Here is a 24,365-nt window from a genome sequence, read left to right on the forward strand (position 1 = left end):
TAGTCAATAAAGCAGAAATAGATGTTTTTCTGGAACTCTCTTGCTTTTTCTATGATCCAGTGGACATTGACAATTTGATTTCTGGTTCCTCTGCCTTTTCTAAAATCAGCTTGAACATCTAGAAGTTCACGGTTCACGTATTGCTGAAGCCTGCTGAAGCTCACGTATTGAGCATTCCTTTACTAGCATGTGAGATGTGTGCAATTGTGTGGTAGTTTGAGCATTTTTAGCGTAACAATTTTTTTTTTAATTATACCTACAGGTTTTCTTTGTTGTTGTTCAGTCACTCAATCGTGTCTGATTCTTTGCAACCCTATAGACTGCAGCACATCAGGCTTCCCTATCCTGCACTATCTCCTGGAATTTGCTCAAACTCATGTCTATTGAATCGATGATGCCATCCAACCATCTCATCCTCTGTCACCCCCTTCTCCTCCTGCCCTCAATCTTTCCCAGCATCACGGTCTTTTCCAATGAGTTGGCTCTTTGCATCAAGAAACCAAAGTATTGGAACTTCAACTTTAGCATTGGTCCTTCCAATGAATATTCAGAGTTGATTTCCTTTAGGAGTGACTGGTTGGATCTTCTTGCTGTCCATGTGTCTTCTCCAATACCACAGTTTGAAAGCATTAATGCTTCAGTGCTCAGCCTTATTTATGGTCCCTCTCTCACATCCGTACATGACCACTGGAAAAACCATAGCTTTGACTATATGGACCTTTGTCAGCAAAGTGATGTCACTGCTTTTTAAAACACTGTCTAGGTTTATCACAGGTTTTCTTCCAAGGAGCAAGCTAGTGGAGAGAAAAATGACAGAATTTACTGGTCACAAGAGTTTGGTTCATTAATTGTTCACCAGCTGAGATGCCTTTTTCCTATTTGTGAGGAGTCATGGGAAGAAGAAACTTAGAAGTCAGTGTAAAGACAAACCAGAATAGCCAGACAGACAAAGAGAAAGAAATCTCAGTCCTGACCCAGGTGCATAGCTGTTCTGTTGCTTCTTGCAGCATCTCAGATAAGCTTGCCTTGGTATAATCATCCAAAAGATAAACAAACAATGCCTCATTAGACGGAAAAGAAAAACGCTGCAAAGTGGGGAATCTAGCCTTTAGGGCCATAAGGTGTCAAGATGGAAGGAGGTTTGCAAGCATATGGCCCAAATTAAGCATTTTATGTAGAGAACTAAGGCTCACACAGATGAAGTACACATCAAGGCCACACAAGTGAGCAAGTATTAGCATGACCCCGAAGGATATATTAGTTTCCTATTCTTGTAACACAGTATACACATTTAGAGACTTAAAGCAACACAGATCTGTTATCTTGCAGTTTTGTAGGTCAGTGGTCTTACCCGGATTTCACTGGATTAAAACAAGTGTCAGTGGTGCTGCCTTCTTTCCTGGGCACTCTGGGGAGGGTTTACTCCCTTTCCCTTTCCAGCCTCTAGAAGCTACTTGCATTCCTCAGATTGTGGACTCATCCTCCGTCTTCAAAGCCAACAGTGTTCCAACTCTCTGATCTTTCTTTTTTGTTGTCACATCTTGACCATAATCAGGAAAGGTTTCTCTGCTTTAAGGTCTCATGTGATAAGACTGGGTCCACTTGAATCATCTAGGATAATCTACCTATCTCAAGGTCAGTGATCTTAATCACATTTGCAAAGTCTTTTTAAATATAGAAGGTAACTCATTTGCAGGTTTTCAGCAGTGAGGATGGACATCTCTGGGTGGGGATGGGCATTATATTTCCTACCATAGAGAGGGTGAGTTTACAGAGAAAGAAGATGGTGAGTCAATGAACTGGGTGACTCAGCAAGAAAATAACTGTGGGCACCTGCTACAGGATCTCCAGGAATCAAACTTGAGATGGAGACTTGTGCATAAGAAGTAAGAGTGTTCACAGGACTGGCCCCTGCAGGGGAAAAGAAGGAAGCAGAAATGGGCAGAGGGAGGGGCTGTGGGCTTGTCACAAAGCCTCAACTGATCTCATGGGGATCCCTAAAATTGAGAGGACCTTTCAGAATTGTTGTAAGGGGCCATTCCTTTAAAATCTCTTCTTTCTGATAGCTGTGATTACATCAAGTAGTCACAGGATATGAGTTTCCCCAAGGAGGGGTTGTGACCTTGAGCAAGTCAGATCTCTTTGGACAGAGAAACTCCCAGTAGCTAGTGGAATTTGTCCTTCCTTCATGAAGGAGAATCTAAGCATACTTTCATAGCTTGTACTAGAACACCCATTCCTAAGTTTTATGCCCACATTTAAAAAAATAATAATAAACTCAGCTGTGGTCTATTTGACAGATTTCACAAAGTGGTCCTAGATTCAGACCTTACAAATCAGAAAGAAAAGAGTCATGTGCTTCATCTACAGTTTAAAGCTAAACAATATAGAGTCTGGAAGGACAGCCTAAACCTTGACATTGCACAAATATAGGAGTCAGAAAAGGCAGGAGTTACAGATGATGGAAGAAGAAGATTCAATCAGGAACCGTGGAAGAAAGGATAGGCAGATCATGAGCTTTGGAAATGAGGTCAAAAACCCTGGTCAAAAAGCCAAGACTCTCCCCAAATCACCGGGGAAAGGTGGACATTGTCAGCCACTAATGGCAAGGGTGGTCATGCTGATATAGGCTTAGAAGGATTCTGTTAACTTTTGACAGGGACTGGTGGTGAAAACAGTAGAGTCCAGCATCAGCCATGGAAATGGCTTAAGAATCAGTAAGTAATTTTGCTTCAAAAGAACTGAGAAAAGGGCAAGAACCCAATTACCAAGGAAAAGGGCGTGCTATATTAGATTAGGCAGGTGGGTTGTAGCTTCATGTCATCTGGCCCATGAATGTCACTTGGCCCAAGCTCAAGTCTGATTTTGGCACTAGAGCAAAAGATGCTCCAGTCATCTGAGTAGCAAGGGTTAGAAAGATGCTGGGACACTGCCGTATGCTCACTCCAAGGGAAGTCCTTTCACAGAACATCAAGACTGACCTTAATGTTCACTTTACGGAGTAGTATCTGTGAAAAGGGCAGGAAGGCTAGTGTGTTCCCACCCTTGAACCCAGGAGGCTCTCACTTTCTCAGTTCAGTACTGAGCCCAGCACCTGCCTCAGGGCAGCTCTGCCTGGTTGTACAGACATCGTGCACTCCCAACCACGTGTGCTTCTCTGTGCAGCCAGGTTGCAAAATCTAAAGAGAATGCTACTTAAGGAAAAAACCACAATGAGGTACTATTTCACACCAGTCAGAATGGCTGCGATCCAAAAGTCTACAAGCAATAAATGCTGGAGAGGGTGTGGAGAAAAGGGAACCCTCTTACACTGTTGGTGGGAATGCAAACTAGTACAGCCACTATGCAGAACAGTGTGGAGATTCCTTAAAAACTTGGAAATAGAACTGCCTTATGACCCAGCAATCCCAGTGCTGGGCATACACACCGAGGAAACCAGAACTGAAAGAGACACGTGTACCCCAATGTTCATCACAGCACTGTTTGTAATAGCCAGGACATGGAAGCAACCTAGATGTCCATCAGCAGATGAATGGATAAGAAAGCTTGGTACATATACGCAATGGAGTATTACTCAGCCATTAAAAAGAATACATTTGAATCAGTTCTAATGAGGTGGATGAAACTGGAGCCGATTATACAGAGTGAAGTAAGCCAGAAAGAAAAACACCAATATAGTATACTAACGCATATATATGGAATTTAGAAAGATGGTAATGATAACCCTATATGCGAGAGAGCAAAAGAGACACAGATGTATAGAACAGTCTTTTGGACTGTGGGAGAGGGAGAGGGTGGGATGATTTGGGAGGAAAGGCATTGAAACGTATAATATCATATAAGAAATGAATCGCCAGTCTAGGTTCGATGCAGGATACAGGATGCTTGGGGCTGGTGCACTGGGATGACCCAGAGAGATGGTATGGGGAGGGAGGTGGGAGGGGAGTTCAGGATTGGGAACACGTGTACACCCGTGGAGGATTCATGTTGATGTATGGCAAAACCAATACAGTATTGTAAAGTAAAATGAAGTAAAAAAAGAAAGAAAAAAAAGACTTCCTGAATCTTCTAGAAGACTGTGTAGGTACTGTATTGGGTCAACCATACTTAAAGGCAAAGTGGGTTTGAATTTCCTGCCTGCCTTGATCCAAGTGGTAGGAGCAAAGCACTTCAACACAGCAAACATCACTGTAAGTCCTGTGTCACATGTTAATATCAGCAAGAACACTAATGATAACCCCTTCTGACTCTTATAGTCTTCACTTCATTTTACCAGGTGCTTTCATCTACATTATTTCTTTTGAATTTCACAAAACTAGCTAGCAGAGGGAATTAGAATGCCTTTTGTAAAGATGAATAAATTGGATTCAAAGAGTTTGAGTGACTTGCCTTAAGTCTCACCTTTGGACCCAAGCTTTATGAACCTGAGTTGCCTCTGATCCATTATCATGATGTCCACCCCTAAAAAGAAGACCTCTCTGTTCACAGCCATGAAAGTGTGGGAGAAAGAAGGGTCAGAGAAGATAAAGAAAGCAGGAAGCTGATGGTAAAGCCATCTGACTTTCATTTTGCTTGGGTCAGTCCTGAGATGATTTTTTTTTTAATTCTTTTTCACTTTGCCTCAGTGATTTTACCTGTTCAAAGCATTCTCACACCGTTATCTCATTTGATCAGCTCAGCATCCCCGTGAGGTAGGCAGAGCAGATCTGAAAGATAAGAAAGTAAAATCCAGAGAGGGCAGATGACTCACCCAAGAACAGATGGCCATCTGGTGACACGACGGGTGCTGGAATCCAGAACTTCAGAATGGAGATGAGGAAGAGAAATGTACCTGCTGCCAGAGGTAGGAAGGAAGCATTTCATTACAAGGTCGATCAAAGTCATCCACATCTCATGACGTACTAAGCCAAACCACCATGTTGTGCACCTTAAACATATGTAGTGATGTATAACAATTATATCTCAATAAAACTAGGGGGAAAATGTAAATCATATGAAAGCCAAAAAAGGCCAAGAAGAGCCAAAAGAATAAAGTTTACAAAACAGAAAAGCTTACCTCCCAGACATCAAAACACATGATAAAATAGTGTGGTGGAAGTGTAGAGATAGAAACTGATGGAATAAACTAGAAAGTCCAGAAAGATATCCATGCATTTGGGGGAATTTGGTGCATGACGGGGTGGTTACAAATAAGTAGGCAAAGAATGGACTGCTTGATATACATTGTCACTACAAATGGCTCATCCTTTTGGAAAATTGTCATTGGAGCTCTATGACATTTACAAAATAACACAAAATATTGCAGATAAGCTCCAGATGGACTTGAGGCTAAAAGTTAAAAAAAAAAATTAAACTATTAGAAGAAAATTCAGGAAGATATTTTTATATCATATCAGGAAAAGAATTCTTAAGATTCAAAGAAAGCACAAAAGAGAAAGGTAAATAAATTGGATTACATTAAAAATTTAAAAACTCTGTATGATCAAAGACACTGTAAGCAAAGCCTAAAGTCAAACAAGAGAGCCTTGGAGGAGGAATCTGCAATGTATTTGACCAGCAAAGGATTAATATCTAAAATATGTGAGGAAAAGAGTACAATAAGTAAAAAACAGCCAATAGAAAGACAGACAAAATATAAAAATAGTTCACAAAGATGTAAATCAAAATGGCCTATAAAATATTAAAAGATGCTCTACTTCATTCATAATCAGGAAAATTGCAATTAAAACAGTGAAATATCATTTCACACTTATCCAATTGTCCAAAATTAAATAGTTCAACAACACCAAGTTTTCATTAGAAATGAGCAGGGTCGTTTTGGAGGGAATATGAATTGCTTAAATTCCTTGAGAGAGTGATTTGGAACTACCTTGCTAAAATGAAGATATGTGTTTCTATGACAACTAATTTTACATCTTGGTATATGAACCTAGAAAAACTCCTATGTATAATATGACATTTAAAAGGATGTTTATTACTGCATTGTTTTCAATACTGAAAATCTTAAAGCAATGTAAATGCTCACTGACAGGACAATGGAGAAGGAGCAGACATGCGTATCTGTGAGCCTCACGGTTTAGACACACGTTATCAAGGAGGATGCTTTTGAGAAACCCAAGTTGAGTGAAAAGAATCAAGTCTTTTTAATATACCATTTACACCCATGTTTAAAACATACAAAGCAATATTGTCTGTGATTTACAGATTTAAACATATGTGAGGCAAAAGCATAAAAACAGAAAGAGCCATACAAGTTCAGGAGGCCGGTTTCTCAGAGGAAAGGGGAGAAAAATTAGCTTAAGGAGAGTGCAAAGAGGGTTCAACTCAACCTATGATGTTTTATTTCTTAATAAAAAAACTAATTCTGCTGAGATGTTAACATTATAATATTCTGTGCTGTGGATATTGAGGGTTTGATGTAGTAAACAATTCAAGAAAGAGAGTTATTCAGCAGCGGCTTCTCTTTCCTCTGGTGGAAATGAAAAGGCAGTGGGGAGGGTGAGTCTGCAGGAAAGAGAGCTGACAGCTTTGAAAATGATTTTGGCTCTGGGTTTCTGCTCATGCACACACCTAGACAGTTTCACACACGGCAGCATAGGGTCATGCAGGAAGCACTGCCAAGCAAGACATACAAAGCACACAGGGCCTCCACCAGCCCAGCTCTGCCAAGGTGTCTAGAACTGCATTCTGTAGCTAGGATTCTGGCCCAGGAATGATAATGGTTTAAATACAATAGGAGAGTATTTCTCCCAACTTAAAAGAATTCAGAGGTAGGCAGTCCGGAGCTAATATGATGGCTATGTGATATCCCCAGGACACAAGTTCTTTCCACCTTTCTGCTCTGCCACCCCTGGTTACATGAGTTCCAACTCCAAGGCCACTTCATGATCTGAGATGATCCTACAGCCAAAAGCCATCCCGGTGGGGAGCAGAAAGAAGTGGGGATGGGAAGGCCAAAATGGTTCTTAGTGTATGTCTGTATCCCTCTAAAAATTCTTTCTTGAAAATCCTTAACTTTCAAGGACATCATATTGCCTAGTCAATACGTATTGCCTAACTTTATGCAGGCCTCCCATGTCTAACCCCAAAGGAGGCTAGAAAACATTTCCTTTAATCCAGTCAGCAGTGTGCCCAGCTAAAAGTTTTGCTAAGGAAGTATTGCTGAGGAAGAAAGAGGGATGGCCCATTAGTCAACAGCCAGCAGCAACTCACTGTGTGCCCATGGACAAAAGTTTGCCTACTCTGGACATTGCTTTCCTGTTCATGCAAGAAACAGCGTGGACTAAAGAATTGTTTCCTGAGTGGTGCCGATCATCTTTGCCATCATTGCTTCACACTTTGGTCAAACTTCTATTTGGGTCAGTTATACCTGAACCCTTTGTCTCCCATTTACTCATTCACGTTTCGCTTCTCCATCCTCCAGAAAAGGTCTGAATTGAGCAGTTAACCTTCTTCTCTCACCATAGGTTTGGCTCTGCATTTATGCTTCACACTTCCTGGTCTTCAGGAATTGTACCTTCTCTTCCAGTTCTAGAAATTGCTTTCCTAGCAGTTTCCAACCATATTTTAACTTTCCAACTCACTCCTTCCAAGGAGCCCTACCTGGCTTACTTAGGCATCCTCCTCTGAGACCTCCTCTGAGACCCCACAGTCTTCCATCAATGGCATATCTTTCACTCAGAGAATCAAATACTTTTATTAAGGATGACCCTTAGACCATCTGGCCCAGTGATGCACAACTTTTTTTTCAGGATCCTTCAAGCGAAAACTGATAGGAAATCCCAAGGTAATGATGGATAAAATGAATGAAATGATAGAGTAGGATGGAGGAGCCCTAAGTCTTTTCAGAACAGGCTCTGAAAGGAGAATATCTTGCCCTCATTCTATGAATGAAGACATTGTTGCTAAAGACAGAATTGAATTGTCCCAGCTCATAAGAACAACAATAAGAACTGCAACATTCACTAACTTTCACCCTTTGTCAGGCACTAGTCTGAGTACTTAAGCAGATTATTAAGCCCTGTGATAATCCCAGTTACTCAGCTAGTTGAGGACAAAGCCAAGATTTGTGAACCAGGCATTCTGACTCCAGGGACTGAGCTTGGACCCACTATTCTACAGGCACCACAGAGCTCAAATAAGAAGTCTAGTCTTCCAACTACTAGGTCAAAATTCTCTTATTTGAATTGCTTTCTACTATTGTTTTGGTTATAGCTTCTGGGTGCATCTCCTTAACTTCACTGTTCTCTGTGCCTCATTTCTACTTTTTTCCTACACATGTTAGGCATTTGGTGAAGGTTTTTGATAGAATAACTGAGCTTAGTGAACAGAAACCTTCCTTGCATGATCTTTTGATGCTGACCTAGCCCAATAAGGCCACTGGATAAGAACTAATGGAAACATCAATTCATAGTCTTTATCATCTGAGTGCAAAGCCTGTTCCCACCAAACTATGTCTGCAGAGAGGAAAGACAAGGAGCTCAGATCTATGTTCTGTGGACTCTCATGTTTGAAGTCAAGTCCTGACAAAGCAGAAAGAAGTGTACCTTCTTTATGTCATATGCTTCTTTCCCTAGACTGGGGCTATCAGAAGGGGCACCCAGGAACCAAAAAGAGGGCTGGGTGACTACTTTTAACTAAGACTCTACTTCTCCATCGGGCAGTTGAACTCTCCAGGAGAAAGTACACACTCCCAAGTTGTACAAGTGCCACTGTGCATTCGTGCTCCCACCCTCGGCTCTGTTTATTTTCCTTTCTCATGTCCACAGTCCCCATTAAAAACCCAGCCAAACACACCCACACTGCTCCCTGCTCCTGCCTCAGTTACAAACGTCATCTACCCATTCGACCAGGCCAACCCCCAGGGGCATCTCAGACTCCTTCCTCTCCTTGCCACCATCACTGACAGAGTCCGTAAGCCCTATTGTTCCCGTTCTCTTCACATCTCTCCTGTCTGTCCACTGCCCTCCTGTAGTTTCAGCTTTAATTTGTTTCCAAGCTAACCCTCTCAGGTCCACTCTTGACATAATGGAGACAGAGATTATTTTGGCTGTGCTGAGTCTTTCCTGAAAAGTTACACAGGCTCCTTGCTGCAGCGTACAGGGTTCTCTAGCTGTGGACGCAGGCTCCAGAGCACACGGGTTGAGTCGTTGCTGTGCGCAGGCTTAGTTGCCCTGAGGCATGCAAGGTATTATTAATAGTTCCCTGACCAGGGATTGAACCTGCAGCCCCTGTTTTAGAAGGCAGATTGTTGACCACTGAACCATCAGGGAAGTCCCCACACCCCCTTTCTTAATGCTTCTCTATAGACTTGAGGATAAAGTCAAATTCCTAAAATAGAAAGCCAGGTCTTTTAATATCTGGCCACCACTTTCCTCCCAACTTCATCTGTTATCCCGTGGGTCCCTTTGTACTATGCTCAAATGCATATTTGTCAAAGGCTGAGTTGGTTTGAGTACGGGAGAGCAGGAAGACATAAGAATGGACAGGGGAGAGATAAAAATACACAGGGATGTGAAAGAAGGAAGAAATTTGAGGCTAAGTAAGATCTTTCTTTTTTTTTATTTCAAAGACAGAGGTCTAAGAGCACTGTTTCTAAGACTCTGGTAGAAGACTTCTTTCTATTTAAACTAAATGAAGGGGAAAAATTTCACTTGACTGATTCCCAGTAACCAGTATTGAACTTAAAATGTCACCCAGCTCCCTGGTGACCTGTAGAAACAGGTGAGAGGTTGAAGCCTTGAAGAGAAGTCAGAGGAACAGTGATTAAAGCCAAGGTTCTGTCTTAGCTGCAACTCTGGGATTCTGCCACATGTATTTCTGCTGGGACAGAGAGCACCTTGCCATCTTACTGAAGTGAGCAACTTCTACTTCTCTGGTCCTCTCCACGGCACACTGGGAAAGGCACACTCATTAATAACGTGGTTCCAACTCTTGAGGGATCCCAATCGCTCAGGCATGATGATTCACTGGAGAGGTCAACAACATTGAGGACTCAACTTGTAGGGCAATTAGTATCTGCCATGTGGCAATCCAGAGCCCAAAGAAAAGTGTGGAAGGGACATGCAATGCCTATGACCAAGCACCACTCTCCCACTCCTGGGAAAGCTTCAGGTCACAAGTCTGACCAGTTTATTGAGATCTTGAAGGCCACCCTCCAAATAGGAGCAAAGGCCAAATCCTAAGGCTCCACGTGGCAATACCAGTTTCCTGATGGACGGTGTTTCATGCAGTAACGTGGTGATCTATCTCCAAACCAGATAGTGGAAACAGGAAGATGAATGAACGAGGCCATTTCCATTCCCAAGGGCAACCTCATCCCTGACGTAGCACCAGATGTGAAAGAACCCAGTTCTTCACTTGTATCATTTATTCCGTGCTCACAACATTTTATGAGAGAAGTATTACCTTTTCTATATACCCTCAGAAAAGTTAAATGTTCCAAATGTCACCACATCAGTTGGGAGAGTCAGATATATAAACCATGCTGATTATCAGCACAGCTCACATCCTCTTCCACTCTTCTCTTCCCTTCAAACAGCCAAAGACTATCAGGGTTGTAAGGGACTTTAGGGGCTGGGTGACCTCTCAGAGGTAGAAGGAAGGGGCATGGTGACTGATGACAGAGGCAAAAGGTAAGCCTGGATTTCTTGGCTCCCAGTTCAGCTTTTTCCTCACTGTACCTCATGGCCTCCCAGATTCAAGCAAGTATGGTTCTGAATGCCACATACATTCACACAATTAACAAATGTGTATTGAGCCCTTATACAGTATGAGGCCAGTGAGGATACAGCAGGTTGAAAGCAGAAAGTGTCTTGGTTTCCATGGAGCCCTCATTCCACTAAAAAGACAAAGGTATACATAAATTATCCATCATGAGCTGCATGCTAAGTTGCTTCAGTCATGTCCAACTCTTCACGACCCCATGGACTGTAGCCTACCAGTCTCCTCTGTCCACAGGGATTCTCCAGGCAAGAATACTGGAGTGGGTTGCCATTTCCTCCTCCAGGGCATCTTCCCAACGGAGGGATTGAACCCATGTCTCTTAGGTCTCCTGCATTGGCAGATGCATTCTTCACCACTAGCACCACCGGTGAGGACAATTTTGTCCTATGTAGAACAATAATGCAGAATAAGCAGGGCAGAGAGCAATGGGTGAGAGAAAGGGATATTATTTTTAAAGGGATGCTCAGAAAAGGCCTCTCCACTGACACCTGCCTTTGAGCTTCCCAACAAAATCCATTTTGACTTAACCTACATCTTGCTCATAACCACAGTATGCAACCAATGAGCATTTTAGACACACAGAGAGTGTGCAAGGGGTCCCCAAAGAAGAAGAGGGATTCAAAAGTAAGCTCCAGCTCTGATGAAGTCCTACCATGAGAACGGTGGGCGGTCACCAGCTGGCTTGGGGAGCAAGAAGGATTTTTAAAAGGTGGGCCTGTTCCCAGAGAAAATGACCCACTGACTCAGGAGCTTAAGTAAGATGTCCTTAGGATCCGTTTTATATACAGGCTTTGAAAGCCTTCCAAGCATCTCCTATTAAAAAGGAAATCAGAGGTGGATATCATACTCAAAGAGCTTTGGTAGGAAGAAAATGTGCTTTAGGACCTCACTGAAAACGTTCTTTCATACACTTGAGAGGTTATGTCTCTGGGAAAGAAACCAAAAATAAAATAATAAGAAGACTCTGATTGTATTTTAGAAACAATACGAAAGTCCATTCCTGTCCAACACCCAGAAAGAAAGCTTTATACAGAAGTTGCCAAATATAATGTTTCATAACAATAAAGTGATACATCTGTACTTCAAGTTTTCTAAAAGGTTTAGCAATCATATAAATCAACAACAAAGAAAACCATTGCTCAAGTACATTTCTGTGTTTTACTACTGACGTCACTCCTAAGAGAATTCAGTGAAGCTGGGGGCTCAAGGAGAGGCCACAGGGAACAGCAGGAGAAGCCCCCAGACAGGGTCAGTGTCTGAAGCTGGGAGGTGGTAAGACTCAGAACAGGCTGGGAAGGGCAGAGAGAGGCTGCCAGATGCCCAGAGCCAAGAGGCTTGTGCCTGGAGTGACGGGAAGTCGCCCGGCTGGATGGCAGAGTTTGCTGCTGCTGAAAGAGCCATAAGTGGTGCTGCAGATGAAATTGGCAAGAAACTCACAAGAAGCTAACACTTTCCCTGTATCTTCACCTCTCCCTCCCCTCACCACTGCTGCAGCAGGAGAGTCCCAAATCTAAGTTAACCATCCGTCTCAGCTCAGGATTCACTCCCTCCTTCCTCCTAATTAGGCTCTCTCTTTCTCACCTGGTCTCTTTGACAAACACATCATCTAACATTTTTAGGGGGAAGGGAAAAAAGAGAGAGAGGACTTTCCTTGGCCCTGCTTCCCCTCAAGCTAGCATTCCCTTGCTCCATTTTCCTTAATCAGATTTTAAAGAAGTACATCCATGCTCTCCAGATTTTCTTCCTCTTCTCCACCTTCTTTAACATCTGCCAGTCTGCTTTCTGGTCCCACAGTTTCACAGAAATTTCTCTAACTGCCAGATGCTTTGCCAGCTTGTCCAAGCCTTTGGTGTCAGCAGCACTTGTCACTGTTTAGCCACTGCCTAGACCCCACATGTTAGAACATTTGCCTCCTTTGGCCTATGTGACACTGTTCCTTGGCTCCTTCTGAAACCTCTTTCCCTGTCCTGAGCACCCCCAGCACCACGATCCTGAGAGGGATAGTCATCCATTGGTGGGGAAGAGATAAGAATCATCTAACTTACTGAGTGTTTGGGGATCACACACTCTTTAGAATATCTGATGGAAGTTTTAAAGCATCTCTGCAAAATACGGTTTACAGGTATATGCACGCTGCTAAGTCACTTCAGTCGTGTCCGACTCTGTGCGATCCCCTAGACGGCAGCCCACCACCGTCCCTGGGATTCTCCAGGCAAGAACACTGGAGTGGGTTGCCATTTCCTTCTCCAGTGCATAAAAGTGAAAAGTGAAAGTGAAGTCGCTCAGTTGTGGACAGCGACCCCATGGACTGCAGCCTACCAGGTTCCTCCATCCATGGGATTTGCCAGGCAAGAGTACTGGAGTGGGTTGCCATTGCCTTCTCCGAGGTATATGCATATGGTTATATATATATACATATATATATATAAAATTTCAGGAGAAACTGAAATAACTGATTCCCTAATAAATTAAGAGCCTCTGTCCCAGAAAATACCCTTTTTTAGAAATGCAGCTGTGATGTCCTATGACCTTTCCATGTTGCTTTTAAGTCTCATGTTTCTTGTAAGTTCTTGACTTCCAGCAGTGCTAAAATGGAACAAAGCGCTTTATCAGAAGGAGGGGCCCAGAGTCCTCATCCCCATTTTCATACCTAAGGGCTTGATCAATTCACCTCTCTAAACCAAAATTGCCTCCTCTGCAAAAATATGTTTTATTTCTACTCTGCTACAAAGAACTGCTGCAAAGATCAAATGAGATCAAGAATTTTAAAACATTTTACAAACTTCAAAACACTATAAAAATGATTACCATTGAAATCCTGGATTAATATTCTTAGAGGTATACCAGCTGGGTGTCAACATGGGTTTAACCTGTGTCCATCTGCCAGTTTGTAAACTAGAGATGATGACAGTTCTTCTGGCAACCTTGTGGAGCTAGTGTGAGTATCAAATGAAATAATGAATGTGGAGGGACTTTGCAGCTCAGCAAGACTGAGGCGCCCACAGTTTCTCATCCTCTTTTTTTTGCCCCTCTCCATGTGCATTAATTGAGCTCCAAGAGCCCAACAGAATGAGGCTGTGCTCACAAGAGTCCCACCGTGCCCAAAGATGGATCGTTCCTATGAAATAACTCTGTAATCAAATTAGACTCCAGTGAGTTAATCATGGATAATGTGATTATAAGAAGCAGCAAATAAATTGATAATAATTGGCTACTTATTATTTTTTAAAAGGAGGCATGGAGAGAAAGAATATAGTGTGTGAAAAAGATTATCCATTATAGAAATAATCTCTTCTTTTGGCCACTTGGCCCATATTTGAACCCACCCCCAAGGAACACTAGTGTCTCTTTGGTATCCTGGGTACTCTAAAATATATTCTTACCTGGAATCCTAGCTTCACCATGATTTATAAGTTTTTGTGCCCTCTGGTAAGTGTGCACAAGTTTGCAGCTCACAAAGAACAAGCATGTTGGCTACAATCATGGCGCCTTCCTTGTTCACAGCCCATTCATTCATGCTCTACTGTGCCCAGTGAGGTTCAGAGTGGTAGGGCCCAGGGACAGAGGCAGACAAACTGGCAGGTTTGACTGGGTCCATCTCTGCCTTTTTACCAGGTTCTATTGGGTTTCAAAAAGAGATGAGATTTCTGTGGTGCTGTGGGAAAAGTGAGATCAGCTATTAACCCGTGAGGACAAGCCAGGTCATTGTGAGAGTCAAATAACACAGCAAGTAGCATTTCTCAACAGTCTTCTGTACTGGGAGGTATGAAACTGGGCCTTCATATCAAGGCGAGGAGAAACAAATGACTTGGGCTCCATACACAGGGGGTGGAGAATAAGGAAATGGGAAGGAAGATGACCTTTAAGGTCATTGTTCAGTCGCTCCGTCCTGTCTGGCTCTTTGTGACCCCGTGGACTGCAGCACACCAGACTGTCGTTATTGCATCCAATCCATTCAGCCCTGTGGTGTGGCTTTGTTGCCCCATTTCACCAGCAAAGAACCTGAGGGTCGTAAAGGCTAAAACTTACCCAGAATTACAGACAGAGTAAGGAACAGAGGGACTCCGGGCTATTTCTACTCTGGCAGACTGGCTCACCGAAGATGTCAGAGGGCATTTCAAGTTCTGTACACCCAGAAAAAGACAAAGAGTGAGTCTCCAGACAGGGAGTGTTCTGTCTGAAGAAGAAAGCATCATTTTGAAGTTCCCTGAACAGCTCTCACCAGAGACATGGGCCATGGAAAATCTTCTCCAGAGCCCTTTGGAATTCTAAGAAGGAAACAAAATTGACATAATTAAGTGTTTAATTACTATTGATTGTGGCAAGCATGCTTCTTTTAGGTCAGATTTATGATGAAGGGGCATGATAGTGTTTATGACACCCGAGAGTGTTGTATGTTTATAGGATATTGAAATCCTTGTCTTGGCCCTGGGATTCTTACTTAGAGGTAGTTTCATAGCATTGGGATACAGTTGCAGTGGATTTCACGGCACAAGTGCCACCGAGGGTGGCTCCATACCCACAAGGGAACTGTGCTGGGGTTTGCACTGGCTGAGGGGTGTCCCTTCTGCAATGCCACATCCCCCCAGCCCAGGGCTTAACAGATCACCTACTGTGACTAACTCAAATTCTGGGTCCTTTGAATCCTCCCTCTTTTTCTGTTCTGCTCCTGGTTTTGACTGTTTTTCACTATAACAATATTTTTGTTAACAATGTCTCAATGTTTCTCTGACTCAGTAGGTATCCCTTCTATTATGTCAGGCTCCCTACAAAATGCATTCTTTATAGTTGGTTCTCAGGCCTCACCTCCACTTTTTTCTCATATGCAAATGTCTTTGTACTCTTTCTTGGCAACAGCAGTTAAAATGCTACAGTACAGAAGTGGGTGGACTCCATCAGTAGTAGATCTACTGAAAGGTGAGGTCCTTTTCTTCCTTGCCCACTTGTGTTAATGGTTTGAAAAATTTCTCTGATAGCTCATCTGCTAATCTGCTGCAGGGTCATACGTCTCATGGATTCAGAGTAGTTTTCTCCATCAAAAACCCTTTCTCTCATGATGCTCCCCATATCACTGGGAAGATTGGGAACTAAGACAGAAAGAGCCATGTCCGTTTTGCAGGTTCTAAAGCTAAGGATCAAGGATCAAGCTGACTTACCCAGAGTTAGTTGGTGACAGGGCCCCTTCAAGAACAACCATTTTGTGTCTCCTTGTCTAATGGTCTGTAGCCCTTATTTCTCTGTAACACTCTTGCCATCACTCAGGTGCGCTCACAGGGCTGGCTGGTGCTTCCTCAATAGGATGGAGGAGAAGAAGGAGGAAATCTTTGTTTTTATCTCCTGGAATGTTCCAATGGTTCCAGCTGTGGCTACAGTTCATGACTACAGGGATTTATTTTTTGCTTATTTTCTTTTGAAAGAGTCTATCTCAATTTCAGCAAACTTTCCAGCAAAGAGTACTTTGAGGCAGCTGGGTAAGGGAGGGCTGTTCCTTCCCTGTCATATGTCCTTAAAATAACAGAACAGGGGAGGCAAGCCCTGAGGGTCCCCTTGAGGTACCAAGGATAACATAATGAATTGGCTAATCATAAACCATTCGCTCCCGAGTTCCAAGTGATATGGTAATGAATTGCCAATGAGCCATTCGCCAGACTGCAGCCATATGGTGAGGGATGGGACCCTGGCACATTGTAGCCATACTGTGGGTTTGTCTGCATAATTGTTCCCATCCAGGACCTTCCCATCTCTATGGCTGCTAATTAATGTCCTTTCTAAGTTTCTGTTGTCAAAACTAATCATTTGTTTGTTTTATGCCAATAGGTCTTTCCCTTAGCTGGTTAGTAATAGTGACCATTAAGACATGAAAATGTGTTTGAGTTCACATAAAAATATTTGCATGTCACATCTTGCAGCACCCAGTGGGTACCAGGACTTAGCAGGACTGGCCTCGGTAGCAACTTGATCCAGGAACTTATTAAAACCAACAAATTATCATCTTTCCCTACAGAAACTCAAATGAGGATTCAGTTCATTAATTTCTCCATTGTTCTTCTTGTCTGTGGACATTACTCTAGTTGGATCTTTAGCTATAAAATGTGGATTTTATGATAATAGTGATGATAATAAAAATAATTAGGAGAAGGAGATTCATTTATCAGAATAAGACACCCTTTCAAACACACACTCCCTACTGGTTTGAGGAGACTGTGAAATTTTGGAAAGAACCTTGTTTCCCTTCTGCTTCTCTGTGCTTTTGTTTCCTCGCCTCTTTCCATTGGTTCCCTTAGTCCTTACCCAGCTGGAGCTAGAAACAGTTTGGGGAAAAGCAAAACAAAGCAAAACTACCCTGGGAAGACAGGAGGATGAAGACCTACTACCGGTAAATGGCAAAGCCAGTTTTAAAGAATAAGTTTATTAAGGATTTAGGAGAACAGCAGCGTGGGGAAGGCTGTGCCATTCACATGGTCCATGTGTGTCCAATGTCTCAGTCCCCCTAACCTTTGCCACTAAGGCACAAAGCAGGTACTAACCTTTACACAACCCCTCTGACAGCCTTTTCCCACTAAGACTGCTTGTTATTCTCATAAACTGATTTTCCCCCTATAACCATGTTGAAGAATATAAGGAAATGGAGGCAAAAAGGGAAGGAGATGGAGGTGAGAAAGCTTACAGGGTAATATTCCCTGAGATGTCTCTGGGTCCCTTGCTTCCTGTAGGACTCAGTGGGAACAATCGCTCTGTTTCACAACTTTCTGCTTTCTCCCTGCATCCACACACCACACCCCAGAAACAGCCAACGTGTTAATTGCAAGGTCAGGCCAGTGTCTCACGTGGCATCTGGGACGTGGTATAATGCAAACAGATTTCCATATGTGGTCCCTTCCAGTAGTCCTCGGCCCCGAGCACCCACACCACGTGAGAACTCGGCTTCTCGGGAGACGCTGACATTTTAATTGGGAGCATCTGTTGCCTTTTCTGTTATTCTTGGCCAGGTTTGGTTTATTTGTTTGAGCCGGTGTGTGTGTACAGACCCGCCTGTGTGTCTCACAAGAGGCGGGACGTGAAGCCTAGCGTCGCCTCCTCTCCTTTCCTTCTCAAGTAGCCAATGGGGATGCGTGACAGGGCACTGGCCTTCACCCCATCTGTTCTCTGCTTGGTTTCTCTCGGCAGAATTTAGAGTGAGGAGGGCCAGGCTGAGAACAGAGAATCACCTTCCTGGGAAAATAGATGTTTGGGGAAGAGAGGCCTGGCTCTCCCCACTCCCAGCAGAAGAAGATCCAGCAGCGGGGCCCCTGGTCACAGGGAGCCTCTCCCCTCAAGCCCACGAGGTGTTGCTCCCCGCTTGGCTCACACACCGGCTGAGGTCACTATCCCCAAGAGTCTCACAAGCCTTGTTCAGACCAGCTGCGGAGACTGCATTTCTCCTCCCCATCAAAATCTATGGAGCCTTCCTGTAGCAGGGTAACTATGGGGATTAACCGGCCTTGCCATGCTCACCAGCCCACAGACAGTGTGCACTGTGTTCTTGCTGTTTTCTCACCTAGAGAGGGTTGAACAGTGTCCCCATCCCTAAAGATGTACTCACTGGGAACCTCAGAATGTGATCTCATTTGGAGCAAAGGTCTTTGTCAATGTAATTAAGGTGAGGCTCCTGAGACTAAATCATCTGGACTAGGGTGGATCCTAAATCCCAGAGGTGACAGGAAAGCCAATCACAGAGAAGGATAAAGGCCATGTGGAGACAGAGATACAGACTGAAGTCAGGCGGTCACAGCTAAGGGCACCAGGAGCCATCAGATTCTAGAGGAGGCAAGAACTGTGTCCCTAGAGCCTTCAGAAGGAGCATGACCCCACAACGTCCTGATTTTAGACTTCTACCATCCAGAATTATGAGAGAATTAATTTCTGTTGTTTTAAGGCACCAAGTATGTAGTAATATGCTGAAGCAACCCTGGGCTAGGGTGACATGGTGTGTAAGATTCTAAGAATGAAGAGGAGTTGGAAGTTGACTTGGACTTGAAGCTAGGGGCTGGACTTTTCTTAACCTGATCTGCTCTGTCCCCTCAGGGAGGCCACATAGCCCTGGGCCTCAATGTCCTAGTCTGCCCATTGCAGGAAGTGGACATGACATGTCTTCGACCCCCCGTGGCTCTAGTATCTGTGAGCTCCTGTGACTCTAGAGTCTACGACCCCCCATGGCTCTGATATTTATAATCTCTCATGGCTCTAGTATTATTTTGTATTTAAAAAAAAAAGAGGTTATAACTACAGAGCCTGATGACATTGTAAGCCTGAGAGCTCACTTTGAAAAGCAGACTAAAATGGGCATCACAGATCAGGAGAGGAGCAGGTTCAAGTGCAGTAAAGCTCACTAGGGAAGACCCCGCAGAGGAGGCAGTCTCTGAGCTCAGGCACAGATGGGTAAAGGAGAGGAGCAGAGACAGCATGAAAGACAAGGGTGGGCGTGATGGATGCACAGGGCTTGAATGAGCAGTGATGCTGGAGAAGGTGGCTGAGATGGAGCAGAGAGGACCCTGGGAACACTGACACCCCGCTCGCCCGGAAATCAGGCTGCAGGGACTCTGCCCCATATCCCCGCCCAGCACCAAGATGTGCTCTGCTCTGTGGGAGAGGCTGGGCTGCCCTTCTACTCACATGCACCCATGCATTAATGAAACTCATTGGACACCCACCAGCATCTAGCACACTGAAGAGTCCGTGGTGGCCTTGGCCTTGGACAGCAGTGAAGTGCAATCCGATGGTGGGAACAGACCACTGAGTGTGTACCTGTGTTCAGAGTGGGAGGAGTTTTAGTCAAGAATGTAACAGAGTCTTACCTTAGTTTGAGGAGTTTGGCAATCTTCCCAGAGGAAGTGAATTTCAAGCTACCTGAGCTCTGTGCTGTGCTCAGTTGTGTCCAAGTCTTTGCAGCTCCCTGGATTGCAGCCAACCAGGCTCCTCTGTCCACGGGATTTCCCTGGCAAGAACACTGGAGTGGGTTTTCATTTCCTCCTCCAGGGTATCTTCTTAACCCAGGGATCGAACCCACATCTCTTGCATCTCCTGCACTGGCAGGTGGATTCTTTACCACCGTGCCACCTGGGAAGCCCTGGGAATAGAAGTTGGCTGGTTGACGGGAGTGGTGAGAGCTTCTTCTTGGTGCTTCCTCACTTGAGTATATATAAGATAAGAAAGCAGAAACATACAACACCAGAAAAAAAATAAGAACAGTAGGAAGAGTCAAGAAGAATAATCAGTTAGAAAAACACGGCAATCTGTGGCCATCTGGCACAGGGGCAAACATCTTTGCACAAACAACAGCCTTCCAGGTACCATGCTGAACCTATAATACAACCTTAAAATTGATTCAGCATACTCTGCTTTTCTCAAAGGTAAGAAAGACTGGAATATTTTTCAGAAAGACCATTACCCAGCATCATCAACTCCATAGAAAACTGATTTGCATAGGTCTCATGAGGCTCAAGAGGCTGACCTCTTGAGTCTTCCTGTATTGACTGTTGACATACTGGTCCTCATCTATATTCATGGTCTAACTGTCCCATCTTTCTCTGTCTCTCAGGTTTTGGAAGAGGGTCCTATTCCTCAAAGGCAGGGCCTTCATCTTTCCTTTGCTTGCCAGCCTAATTATAGGTATCTATTCATCTACAAAGTTTTCCTCTAGAAAAAGCCAATGATTATTTGGTGAGTCCCATCCAACCTTCCCACATCCATCCATTCATATGGTCCAGAGAAAGCTGTCAGGAGATACAGACTCAGTGATTCAACAAGACTTTATTAAGGGCTCTTAAGCTCAAAGCATTATACTCATAAAAAAATACCTGTCCTTAAGATGCTTACAATTTGATTGTGAAAACAAGACATAAATATATATATATATATATGTAAACAGATTCACATAATGTAGAGTATTTGGTGAATCACAGATGACCTTTGAGTTGGTTTCATGGATAGCAAAGCCAGCCTCCTCCAAATCATTGCCTTCGGGTTCATTTAGAGCAAAATGCTGGGATTGAAGACTCTTGGCCCTGGCTATAGGACTGCTGATGATGCTCCTTCTATCCTGGAGCCTCCAATGTAGCCAATCACCTTGAAATCTCTTTGGAATAAGTGAGAGGAAAAATGAAGACTCCACCAGCACCTTTATGGAATACTTTCGCCGGTCTTACTCAACTCATCTGCAGGGTTGGTGATTTCTATCACACATATCTTTCTAGACAGGTACACAAAAGGAGATGGACCACCCTCCCTGTCTCATCTCTGTCATCTCCTCCCTACTCTCCCTCCCTCCCTTCTCTCCCTATCTGCCTCTATCTTTCTATCGAGACGCGCCTCTCTCTCTCTCTCTCTCTCTCTCTCTCTCTCTCTCTCTCTCTCTCTCTCGCTTGCTCTCATTTTCCTGTCTGTGTGTCCTTCTCTCACTATCTGTCTCTTCCTGTTACAGACTCTCAACTACAGTTTTCAGAGAAACCCACAACCCTTGTCACGATAAGCCTCAATTCTACTTTATTAACATGGAGAGGATCAAGGTTTTTAAAAAGATATTCATAGGAAAGCCAAGATAAAGCTGTGACTGATTTGAGGTCACTGAGGGGACAGGGGAGGAAAAATAAATTGGACAGGATGGAAAAGTGAAGATCGAGAAGGCTGAGTTAGGACATGTCAGCCGCCTGCCACTCCCACAGCCACAATTCTGCATCCTACGGGCCCTCGCCCCTGCCTCGCTTGAATTGTTCTCGCTGGAGGAGTCAGGGCCCAAAGCCTCAAGAAGTTCTGGTGAGATAAATTCTGTTAGCGGCAGAGTCTGACTCAGGAGCCCACATGGTTGCTTCTCCTGGAACACAGAGCATCATGGGTCACAGGTTGGAGAAATCAACGATGCTCCTTCGACTCAGGACAGGAATGGGAGGAGGGGCTTACAGAGGATCTAATCTACCCTTAACAGAGAGGGAGACTGAGGCCTGAGAGGAGGTGCCCAGAACCCCAGGGCTGGGGGCAGGGGGCAGGGGGCAAAGCCAGTCCACGTCCTCTCTCAGCTTTGATGGGAAAGACAAGACACCTGAGCCCTCTGAGCCTCAGAGCCTTATCTCTACATTTAGGGAACTCGTGGGAGAGCATTTCTGAGGGCTTCTTATAGGAATAGTGCTGTGCACAATTACTCTCACATTTAAACTTGACACAGCTCTGTGTTTTATAGGAGTCATTAAAATTCCCATGTTATAGGGGAGAAAAACAAGTCTCTGGGAGATTAAGTAAACTCCTTAAGGTCCTGCAGCTCATAGAGTTGGAATTTGAATCCTGATCCCAGTGGTTTATCTAGTGTTCTGCACCCACTCCCCCACTACATACACACACACACACACACACACACACACACACACACACCGTACTTAGCATAGGCTTGGGGGAAAATGAGAAGAGTGTGGAATCTGTGGCCAACCTCTCCCACACTCTCAGGCCCCTTCAAGCCCCCTGCCCCTGACCATCACCATTGGCAGGCAGCACAGGTTCCATGAGGACAGGACTCCAGCCTGGCCCACTCTTTTCATAGAATATCACAATGTCACATTCCTCTTTGCCTGTTGGTCCAAGTCCTACCTCCAGAAAGTGGCCAGTGCTCCAACCAGCCACAGAATGAAGAGGCATTTAGCCATGTTCCCCACACTCAGATATTTGCTCCATGAGGACAGACATCAAGATGTGCAAAGCCACCCCCCACCCCCTCAGAATAGCCAGACCATCCCCTGAAGACAAAAAAGAAACTTACTTTGAAAGACGACAGCTCCCTAGCTCCTCCTCATCCTCCTTGAGCAGCTCGGCAGCATTCTTAGCTGTCATCTGCAAAGGCTGCTCACCCCTTGTAAAATCAGGACACTTCTCCACCAGCCAGTGCTCAGATCTGGCTATCTGGTTGGTTAGAGTCACTCACACACTTGCACCAAGTGCTATTATTTTTCACAACTATTTTGTTTTTGCCTTCTCTCCTAGAAATCCAATAGAGTCCTCTGTGAGGCAAAGGTCTAAAAGACAGCCACTCACATGAAATGATTCTACCTACATCAGAGAAGTCCCTCTTCCTTGCTCATGTATTAACTCCCCTTAATTGATTACTGAGTCACTCTCAGCCAACAGACCCACTCTTTTCCCCAACCGTCACAGGGTGCATTACCTGGGCCAGAGACTTTGGCACTTGATGTACCTGATACTTTTCTATATCCAAGGGGAGCCTTGCATTCTTATCTGACTCTTTATTGTGTGAGGAACTCTTTTCCTTACCTGGGTGATAGCTCCTACATAGAGGCTGGAACTATATTGGTGGCAGTGGAGCTCTTGAGATACTGAGATTTATGTGTCACTATAAAACTTGTTTTTTTAGATTCCTATACATCCCTCATAGTGGTGGATCCTTTCAGGGTAACTTTCCCCTAGAAGACCCTTGTCCCCCAAATCAAGACTTACCCCTCCTTTAAAGCCCACTTCAAATAGTTTCTTTATACATCTCTGACCCCATCCTCTACTTCCTGTGCTTAAGCCCATGGCCCTTTATTTACACCTTTATCGTTAGCATTGCCTCATCACAGTGGTTCATATTTAGCTGCTAAATACCTAGAGTCCTCCATCCAGAGGCTGAGTACAAGGGGGAACTAAGAGCTATTATCGGGGAAAGCTTGCAAGACAAACTGGAATCTCAGCCTTTGTGCCTGAGGCAGAAGGAATTTGGAATTAGATGGGAAAGGAAGGGGGAACTAACGCAAGGGTCCCAATAAAAATTCTCCCATTTGTGTCAAATACTGCTCCCAGAGAGAGATCATTTATAAAAAGCACTGCCTTGGAAGAAGAAATAGATCCTAACAGGCATGACAATGTAACACAGGGGTTGGGCCTCTGTCTGTATTCATAGGGTCCATTTTGATGGGCAAAGCACCATTGTGGGAAATGCCCAGAAAGATGGGTAGTGTTTGAAGACAAATGGGCTGTGGCATCAAGACACTGACTCATCAGAGTATTCATGGTAGGATCTAGTGGGAAAAGAAGGGAGAGAAACTGGCCCTTGGCTCTCAGGTAGGATGCCCAGCAAAGGCCCAGCCCAGCAGACCAAAGTCTGAGATGCTGTTCTAAGTCCAGAGGAGAGTTCAGAGGTAAGCTGAGGCAGGAGTCAGGGTGCTTATATGGGAGCCCTTTCTGGGAACAGAGAAATGCTTGGAGACTGTAAATCAATTTCTATGGAGCATCCCTGGGCAACGGATTAATTTTAATCCCTTTCCAAATGATAGAAGTGAAGCTCCCAAAGGCGTTTCTATCTTTATGAGATGCAGTTCAGGAATTAGGGTGAACTGGACCAGCATGAGAGGAGTGGAGTACAGGGGAGCAAAGTCAGATGTGATTTCCTGGCCAGAGGGATGAGTCCCTTCTCACTTTATACCTCCCACATCCAGCAAAATGCCTGATTCATACCAAAAAGACAAGAGAAATTTTTGGAGAGCGGTTTAGAAGTGAAAGAGGTTTCCAGATACCTTTCCATCATTTTGGCAGGTACCTTCCAGCTTTCCTGGCCAGGCCCTGCTTACTGGAACCCTTCATCCAATGCCACAGAGAAAATGCAATTCCCCCTCTGCACTACTGCT

The 24,365-nt window shown here is 44.2% G+C and overlaps 1 protein-coding gene and 1 long non-coding RNA gene across 2 annotated transcripts in view; one reads left to right on the plus strand and one right to left on the minus strand.

Annotated features, from left to right (window-relative positions):
• SLC14A2 (solute carrier family 14 member 2) overlaps positions 1-24,365 on the plus strand; it is a 495,750-nt gene that overhangs the window by 286,921 nt on the left and 184,464 nt on the right. The window lies entirely within an intron of this gene.
• Positions 1-24,365, minus strand: part of LOC138428380 (uncharacterized) — a 72,539-nt gene that overhangs the window by 17,975 nt on the left and 30,199 nt on the right. Inside the window, exons 2-4 of the long non-coding RNA XR_011252425.1 lie at positions 19,612-19,831; positions 19,416-19,509; positions 4,751-4,834 (exon numbers count right to left, since the gene is read on the minus strand). This is a non-coding gene — a long non-coding RNA (uncharacterized lncRNA). The remainder of the gene's footprint in view (positions 1-4,750; positions 4,835-19,415; positions 19,510-19,611; positions 19,832-24,365) is intronic.

This window comes from Ovis canadensis, chromosome 23 (genome assembly GCF_042477335.2).
Source record: "Ovis canadensis isolate MfBH-ARS-UI-01 breed Bighorn chromosome 23, ARS-UI_OviCan_v2, whole genome shotgun sequence".
In the NCBI taxonomy this organism is placed as follows: Eukaryota; Metazoa; Chordata; class Mammalia; order Artiodactyla; family Bovidae; genus Ovis; species Ovis canadensis.